This window comes from Odontomachus brunneus, unplaced genomic scaffold (assembly GCF_010583005.1).
Source record: "Odontomachus brunneus isolate Ranch 3 - 2012 unplaced genomic scaffold, Obru_v1 Obru_scaffold_012, whole genome shotgun sequence".
NCBI classification, from domain to species: Eukaryota; Metazoa; Arthropoda; class Insecta; order Hymenoptera; family Formicidae; genus Odontomachus; species Odontomachus brunneus.
The window spans coordinates 1,735,811-1,745,590 of record NW_022639462.1 but is presented as its reverse complement, the minus strand read 5'-3'; the positions used below and the strand labels follow the sequence as shown (position 1 = coordinate 1,745,590).

General features: G+C 44.8%; 1 protein-coding gene across 1 annotated transcript in view; it reads right to left on the bottom strand.

The window, feature by feature from the left end:
* The window catches only part of LOC116840817 (insulin-like receptor), a 69,303-nt gene extending 65,852 nt beyond the window's left edge, over positions 1–3,451 (bottom strand). Inside the window, exon 1 of the mRNA XM_032808043.1 lies at positions 2,574–3,451. The gene's annotated coding sequence lies outside the window, so the exon portion shown is untranslated. The remainder of the gene's footprint in view (positions 1–2,573) is intronic.
* Positions 3,452–9,780: the final 6,329 nt, after the last annotated feature.

Below are 9,780 nucleotides of genomic sequence, written 5' to 3'. Positions count from 1 at the left end.
AGAGAGAGAGAGAGAGAGAGAGAGAGAGAGAGAGAGAGAGAGAGAGAGAGAGAGAGTCGGCGACGTGTCATTCCGTTAAACGATTTCAAGAGGAGAGAAGCGCGCGCGAGAGGTCTCCCGTTATTCGTTGAGATATCGGTGAACCCCGCAAAACCTTTGCTTTCTTCCTTTAATAATCTCCGTCGTGATTGCTCCACACGCTCTCGCGCCCGGCACACAGACGACAATGGCGTAATGAAATATCGATTATTTCGAAGGCGCGCGCTCGATACCGTGAGGGCTTTGTAAGCCGCATCGTTAGTGCCGGCGCGGCCGCTCTTGTTGTAAATGCAAAGTGTTCGACAGCGCCGAAAAGGGTCGATGAAGGAAGAAACACGCACGACAGGCGACCCTCGCGATAATAAAGCGCGCCGAAGAGTTACGCAATGCGCCGTGGCGTTATTACCTGCCGTTAATGTCGGCCGTCAATAATCCGAATGCATTTTTTCGAATATACTCAAGGCTGCGCGCCTCCTCGCAGAACGCTCTTGCCTTCTGCGCCTCAGCTGAGAGAGGCGGCGGCGCGGGCGCAACTTTGGGCCCGACGTCTATGATGTCGTAAATGTCATCGTTATTCGCGCGGTTCCGCGTTAACTTTCCGCTGCGCCAGCTTAATGGGAAGGCATTTAACGACACAGGCGAAATAACGCGCGCAACGCCGCGGACACTCCGATCCCGCGCGTAATCGTGCTGATTGTACTCGCGGCGGCATTCGACAGTTATCTCGCACGTGTCGATATCTCTCGAATCTCTTAAAAATCAGCTGCGTGACAGATTTGCGGTCGTTTCGTTCGCGACGGACGTCCTTCGCGCGTTCCCCTAAGATACATATGTATGTACCCCCCCATTGTACATACATACACCTATCTTTTATTTTTCTTTTCACTCAACAGCGCCAATATAGTATCAAATATATTTCGTTGCGCTATCACTAATCGAAGTCTCAAGTCCCGAAGTCAACGACTAGAACGCTCACGATCGATACTTTCGCCTGCCTTCGCGCACCGAGAGACTCGGAAATAATCGCGGAAAGGAACGGCGCCCATTTTCGGCCACGATGCGGCGCGCCGCCTTCCACGACGAAGAAGAAGAACCTCGACAATGAGATCGCGTTTCGTCGAATTGCAGCGCGTTCATGAAGATAAATGCGCGTCGTTTCGACTCGAAGTGTCGCAAAGCGCCGGAGATAGCGTAGAATTGCGGTCTCCGACGAGTGTAATTCGATCTCGCGAAAATATTTGCGGCTGTTTTCCCAGAGGAGAAGAAGACGGAGCGTCGTCTCTTCGAGGTCTCAGGGAGGAGTGAGGGCGAAAAAGACAAATCGGTCGGCACGCGGAAAGCCTTTCTTCTTTTGCGCGTGCAAATAACAAATTCATATATCACAGTATCGATACGAGAGCGCGCGAGAATCTTCTCCAGAAAGAATATCTGGGCGCAAGAGTTCCGATCGAGCCGTGAAGCGAGCCGAGACGAACCGAGCCGAATTCACGGTCCACACGGCCCTCTCTCTCTCTCTCTCTCTCTCTCTCTCTCTCTCTCTCTCGACGATGTCGTCGCGAAATTCCCCTTACGACGCGACGGCGCGGCGCAACGCGCCGGCGAACGAGGTTAGCCGAGCGACCGCGAGGTCAGTGATTAAAGAGAGAAATATCGTGGAGCGCGATATAATCGTTCTCTCTCTCTTTCTCTCTGCCTATCGACGCGCTCGAGGGCCTTTTACCGTAGGAAACAACACGACGTCGCCGAATCGCGTCACCCTAACCGAGATTCGTAGAAACGACGAGGCGGTCCGCCTCCATGTCCTCCTTCCTCTGAAACCTCCGCCGCCTCCTCCTACGTGGAGAGAACACATCGCTTCCTCTCTTTGCTCCACGTATTCTAATCGCCCTTCTCGCGTGTGAGAGAGCGAGCGAGCGAGCAATTTTCACGGCGGCCTCGGAGGCCATTGATACCCGCACGGTCTATGGCGCGCTACGCCGCGCCACGCTGTGCCGCGCGCGCAAACACCGCCGGTGAAAGCACGCACGTTTCGTGGAAAAACACTTTTTCGCTCGGCACGGAGTCGAGTCGCGAGAGGAGCAACGCCCAAGGAGCGACACATTGCGCCGAAAACATTCCGAGCGTGCTGTTCGCGCGCACCTTTTCCCTATCCTTTCTTCCTCCCCTCTCGCTCCTACTCGCTCGACCGAGCACCTCCTCGATCGAGGACGAAAGGGACAACACGATTCGGAGAGACGGAAAATAAACAGAGAAGGCGAGAGACGTCTCCGCGGACAAAAACGTCATCTGAAGGCGTCTCGCGGGAAGGAGGGAGCGGGAGGGGAACTCTTTCGGAGCGGAATCGATGTCGCGCGCGTTTGACGACATTTCTCGCGGTGTAACAGCCAAATCGCTACGGGAATACGTCATGGACAAAAAAGATGAGTCGCGGCGGCGGCGGCGGCGGCGGTGGTGACGACGACGGCGACGACGGTTCGCGTGTGTGCGACGAAAAAACGAAGTAGGAGAAAGCGCTGGATGGAAATGCTACTCACCGAATCGCGGCGTCCAGGCGGGGATTCCAAGATGTGTGCCGAAGTCATCACGCATCAACTCCCTCGCTCCTCGGCCACGACCGAAAGTCGTCGCCTCGTTAGAGATCCGGGACCGGTGAACACCGTCAACACTTTCCTCCGCAAACACGAGCGACACTCACACTCGCGTACACACGTATTCATAGCACACAGGACGGTCCGCGATCGGCTCACTGTGTCCGAGCTAATCCGCTTATTACCCTAACCTCCGTATTAAGAATAACGAAAGTTTCAAACGGGTGACGACGGCGGCAGCGGCGGCGGCGGCGGCGGCGGCGGCAGCGACGACGACGACGACAGCTACGCGACTCGTCGTGGCGCGCGACGGGACGGCCACGCCGGAGAATAAATATCGCGATTAACTCGGGGCGCAGATTCCCCGCGCGACTCGCACACAACTTGTTTACTAGAACGCGCACCACGCCATGCCCCGTAAACGCGCGTCCGTCTCCGGCCACCCCTCGCCCGCCGAACAAAATAAGAGTCTGCGCGGTGGCTCAGCGGCCGTCTACGTTCTCCCACCTCCTTCCCTACCGCTTTGTACAAGCGATAAAGCGAATATCTGCTTTGACGTACTACGACGCAATCGCGACGAACGAGCACATAACGCGCGAACAAGCGGGTCATCGTACCCTCATACGCCACCGTAACTGCGGGCGCTACGCGTTGTCTTTTGCACCGAGTGCCCGCGAAGATCTCCGCTGATCGTACACGGGGCGACATCTGAAGTGGACGCGCCGAAGTGACGCGCGCGGTGTCAAAAATATACTTGCGCGCGACATCAATACGAGACGTTATTCAAGGACGAGTTTGTGATATTAGGCTGGCTGGTCTACGTGATGCGATATTCATTTTATGATCTATCACTCCTCAGATGTCCCGATACACATTCAACATACACAGTGTGGCAATATTACATATACATCTATGGAACTGCTTGCCTTTCTCTCTTTTTCTTTCTCTCTATGCCTGTCTTTCTCTACCTTCCTTTTTCTTTCTTTTTCTTTCCCTCTCCTTACATTTACCCCTGCGAATGATATACGAAACTTTATCGACGGACAATGATGTTTAACTATATCTCGTCGTTGTTTACATCAAAGGGCAAACTTACCGAAATGCGAAAGCGTGATACAAGTATCGAATTTTGAAGCATCGATCCCGTCATAAACAGAAACGAATGCATTGCGCATTTCACTCGCACGACGCCATGTTCCCAATGTGACAAGACGAGTCGGTTACAAATATCGGAAGATATCACGTTTAATTGCACTCGCACGGCCCGATCAACACGCTAAAACGATCGCCCGGCATTTAATGTGGCAGTCCCGACACTCGTTCATTCGCGAAATCGCCGTCAGCGAGTAAAAGATGAAACAAACCAGAGCGGTCGCAATCCGGCTTCTAACTGCCGCGAGACGAAATGAAACTGCCGCGGGTTGCGCGTGACGTCACCTTTTTTGGCTGGTTCCGTTTTACACAGTACGCGCACATTTTCTACAGTATATGTGACATGAACTGTAGATAAATACGCGCGTAATTCCCCAGATAGCAAGGTGACGTCTAAAGACGTCATTAAAATGTCATTAAGACTTCATAGACGTCTTAATGGTGTTTTAATGACGTTTGTAGACGTTATCTTGCTACCTGAGTCGGAACGCGGCCTTTGTAACTAAGGCTGCGTTCCGAAATTCAGCACTAGCAGTGAATTTCGGAACGCAGCTTAGGATCGTTCAAATAGCTGAGATACATGATGACACTCGTTTCGTACATTGATATTATTTGTTTTGATATTTTGAATGTGACAAAATGTTTCTCTTAAACAAATCTTCTGCTTTTTCTTTATGATCTTTTGTTCCCTTCTTGCTTTTTCTATTGAAGCCCTGGTGAAAATAGAAATGGAGAGTGAATAAATGTAAATGAAGAGTGACGGAAGTGTAAGTGAAGCGCTTACACTTCCGTCACTCTTTGTTTACATTTTATTTACTCTCCAATTTCTATTTTCGCCAGGGAAGTCTGTTTTCTATTGCTGAACTAGTATACACTTTTAGAATTAAAAAAAAAACAGATGTACAGATAAATTAATGGAAGAAAGGTGAGAGAGAACTAGTGCAGCCAGTTCAGCAATAGAAAACAGACCCTGAATTTCTAAAGAATATTTATTACACTTTCAAGATACACCATGTCACAAAAAGTGCAACTTGGTGTATTTCGAAAGGGTAAATCTGATTGGACTGGATTGGAGCTGCTGTGATTGGTACTACGTCAGCATCGATAGAGAATCTTAAGGCCCATCTACAATGGCTGTAAGAATATCCGTTTGTCCACAACATTGCTTTAATTCTTAACCCGTAAAAAATTAACCAATCACGGTTTATTATTTTTAAATTAATCGACTGTGGTTGGTCAATTTATTATGGCTTAAAGATTAAAGCAAGATTGTGGACAAGGAATAAAGCTTAGGGATTGAGACTAAGGCTCGATCTACAATAGATGGAGTAAGGAGTAGGAGTAGGAGTAAGACGAAATGGAAATAATTTATTTCGCTTACTCCCTTATTCCAGCTCCTTACTCCAGCTCTTACTACTCAATTCAGGCTTACTCTATGTGATGTAGACGGGCAAACTTTTATTGGAGTAAAGGAGTAAGCGAAATAAATTATTTCCATTTCGTTTTACTCCTACTCCTACTCTTTACTCCATCTATTGTAGATCGGGCCTTAAATCACCGAATGTAGACCAGGGATTAACGAAATGGATCGCGGAAACTCGATAAGCTATTCTATATTTTCCGTGATTATGATTTTCGTAATGGTTTACCGCAGGTGACTCTCGCGTCCAAATCACTGTCGGCAATGCTGAAGGTAATCGTCGTTTGTTATGACAAAGATTGCCGACGTACGTACTTCACGGGAAGGTGATCGAAAATACCAGAGTCTCATATATTCATAGCATCATAATCTTTCAAAGTGCACAGTCGTAAGGCGTACTTGACATTTTCAATTTATGAGAGTCACGCGCGAATTATCGTCGATAATGTCGTAATAAACGTCGAAATGAGTGTATCGTAGCATAATATTATGAGGAAGTCATCGACACTGAACACACCGAGGGATAGAATGTCAGGAGTACAGAGTGAAATTGCGCACTTTGATATTCATGTATAAGCCGCGTTTCGTTTATGCGCGCATTTACGTATAATTCATGTTACGTATATTGTAGAAAATGCGCGCATAATGCATGAAACGGAATATAATCATAATAATCATTCCGCTCGCTACAATCAGTTCAGAGAAATTCGTGGCTCGATAGGTTGGATTTGAGGAATCGTTTCATACTCGCCGCGATTTCGGTCCGCTAACAATAAGCCTCACTGTTGTTAAGAGCTGTTGTTAAGAGTGCTGAAGCGTGTCACGCGTTTGTTATAACAAAGTCTCCCATTCAATGAAAACATCTTGTGGGACGGTTCGAATAAAACGGGCAATTCAAAGAACCGTCAAACAAAATCTCGTATATTCATAGCACCATAATTTCCCCGGAGTGCATCTCCTCGCGGCGCTCTTCACATTTTCGACTCGCTGTATATGAGATTTGTGTGCGATTTATCGTGATAATGTCGGAAAAAAGCGTCTATATGCGTATATCGTCAGAAAATCGTCGATATCCCACACAGCACGTAATATATATAATATCACAGTAATATTTCAATAATATTTCTGCGATATTACAATATTATGGAAATATTGCTGTGATATTATATAATATTACGTGCTGTGTGGGATCCCATATAGCACAAATCTCTAAAAGACTTCTTAAAGAATTCCAAAAGTGTTCTAGAGAACTTGGGAACCCTTTTGGAGCTCTGTAAGAAATCTTTTAGAGATTTGTGCTATATGGGATGGAATATGTCGGAGGGATAAAGTGTTGGGAGTACAAAGTGAAATTCGCGTATTTTAATCCACGTATAATCAGTGATATGCATTTGAGCCCGAGCTAGCAAGCGTTTTTCTTGCTGCACTTATCACACAACGCTCTGTCTATCCGTGTGATGACGATCGTCGTCACATGAATAGACAGAGCGGTTGTGTGAGTAACACCCGGTTGCATCAACATTATTTTGGTTTTAAGCGAGACTTAAATATACATCTGTCTTTATTTATTTAGAAAGAAAGATAAAGATAGATATATGTTTAATTTTCGCTTAAAACTAAAATAATGTTGGTGCAATCAGGTCTAAGTGGAGGAAGAAAAACGCTTGCTAGCTCGGGCTCGAATGCACACTACTATTTCATGTATAACAACCATTCCGCTCGCTACGGTCAGTTCCAGGAAAATCCGTGGCGCGATAGGTCGGATTCGAGGAATCGTTTCGTATCCGCCGCGATTTTGACCCATCAACGATGAGCTTCACGCACGAATGTCGTTGGGAGTGCCGGTACGTGTCGTGCGTGTTTGTTACGACAGTTTCCCGTTCACAACGAAAACATCCCGCGGGACGGCTTGAGTCAAACGGTTCAAAACGCCGAGCAAAATCTCATACATTCATAGCACCATTACTCTCCCGGAGTGCATCTTCGTGCAGTACTCTTCGTATTTTCGACTTGCTGTACATGAGATTCGTGCGCGAATTATCATCAGGAATACTGAAAGTAAGTGTCGTGTATGTGTACAACAATCGCAAAACAATCGCCGATATCGTGGAGTAGATAGTCGGGAGTCAATGTTTTGGAAATTCACGAGATTTTCTTCGCGACAGGAGGCCTTTTGTGCATGCGTGTGACGATACGATATCCAATAGCAGACTGCACATCACTTTCCCATACAGCACAGTAATGTTGAATGTTGAATTGCAACAATGTCAATATTGCAGCAACATTGAGAAACATTGAATCAACGTTGCACAAACCTTGATATAATGTAAAAATTGATTGTTGATATTTCCTTGACATTTCAACGTCTTATTTATTCTTATTTCATAAAAAAAAAATTAATTCCTAAGCGGTATGTCGGTCACCATCCATCCTGACTGCGTTGCTTAATCTGACGATCGAGCGGCACGCGGTAATTCCAATGACTCCAACGATGTTCTTACAATTTATGCTTATAAAATGTATACTTACAGTGTTCACAGTATATTATAACGTACCTAGCAAATACGCGCGTTGATTCGCCTATCTATTTTATTTAATCTCTAAAGTTTATGTAGTTATTTGCAAAATGACTTCAACTATTCCTTCTAATTTAATGTTTTTTATGCATTTTTTGTTATCGATACAGCTTGCGTCAGACTCTATACAATAATAGAGAATATTATGAAATAAAAGAATATTCAGGGTTTGCGCAAAATTACTTAAACACACTTCAATTTTACATATAAATAATAAGAAAAATATATATGATTATGGTATATTGTAATATAATATATATAATACATACATATTAATATAATAAAATTTAATAATAATTTATTTTATTATTATTATATAATAACAAATTGTTCATTAATATTGTCAATAATATAATTTTCAATGCTCCTCAAATATTGTTGCAAATAATTTTACTTTTGTTCAATATATATTCAACATTACGGCATTAGCAATATCTTATAATCAATGTTGAAAAATCAACATAAGTTCTATGTTGAAAAAACATCCATACTTCTGTTTTCAACGTTGCAACGTCTCATCAAGGTTTTTTCAACGTTCTGTGCTGTATGGGTCTACGTGTGCATAGACCTCCTGTCGCGGAGAAAATCTCGCAAACTTCCAGTACTGTCGGGAGTACCGAGTGAAGTTGCACGCTTGACGCTTCGAGAATCGCAACCGTTGCTTTTCGGCCATTTGCAGGACGACTCGCGACACGACAAGTCGGATTCAACGAACTGTCCCGTATTCATCGCGATTTTGACTCATCGAGAGTGAGTCTCACGTGTGCGTTATCGGGAGTGCCGAAATTACGCGTACTTATTGTGACAAGATATCGGGCCGCGCAGAATATTTTGTGGAGCGAATTGTCGTGGTTGCCGATTGGTTCGTTCGTCACGCAATGACCGTTTGAAGTTCAAAGCGCAATGGATTATTCTTTGGACCCATCGAAGAGACTGGCATGCGTGAAACGTCGGGAATGCCGAAAGTAAGTCTCGGGCACAAAATATCGCCGGGAGTGCTGAAAGTAAATTTTGGGCGCAAAATATCGCCGGGAGTGTCGAAAGCAAGTTTCGGACGTAAAATATTGTCGGGAATTCCGGAAATAAATTTCGCGCACTTGCAGCAATCGTGACACCGTCTTAGGAAATGGACATCTTGCGGAATGGAGCGCTAGAAGTATCGAATGAGGAACACAACGCATCCGCTGCAGCTATGGCAGTTTGGAATCGGAGCTGCTGCATTCTATGCTTGGGACTCGTTAAAGAAGAAATCTGTAAGTCTCAAGTGAAAATATATTGGGTGCTTTCCAATTGCGTACACTGTGTTATACAGTTAAACCAGTTTATTGGTTGCATATTATTTTACAAGATATTTTAGATGATATGTGACCAATAAACTGGTTTTGTGTACGTGTGTGTCAAGATGTGTTAAGCAATTGGAAAGCACTCTATATGTATGGTATGTGAATATAATCGAAATATAGTCGGTAATGTCGGTATTCTTCAGTTATCTATGGGCTCTAGGCTCTTTTAGTCGTGAATCTTGTCAATGCCGGTAGATGGCGCAAGTATAACAGCATATAAATATAGGCTGCAAATAATTTCTCTTTTCACATTCATATATTTTATAAAAATTCTAGATTAAGACGTCGAAAATTCTATTTCCGTTATACTTTAGACAATCCAGTCAATAACTTTGGTGATAAATCAACCATAGCGTTTTCTTGTTACTAGATTTAAGATTTCAACTTACATTCTATTAATATTGTATATTACAACTCCTAAGAAAACTGTATTTATTTTCGAATTCGTATTATGTAAGGGTCGGATAGGCTTAGCACCTAGACCGATGCACTTTTTGTACACTCTTTATTTTTAATAAAAAAAAATAATAGGCTGCGTTCCTTTTGAATGTTTACAGCGCGTGAGCGTCCAAAAAAAACGCAGCTTTAATCGGATAGGAGGTTAGGCGACAGTTTCTCTAAAAATGGAGGAGATAATGTTGATACCAAGGAAATTCTCTACA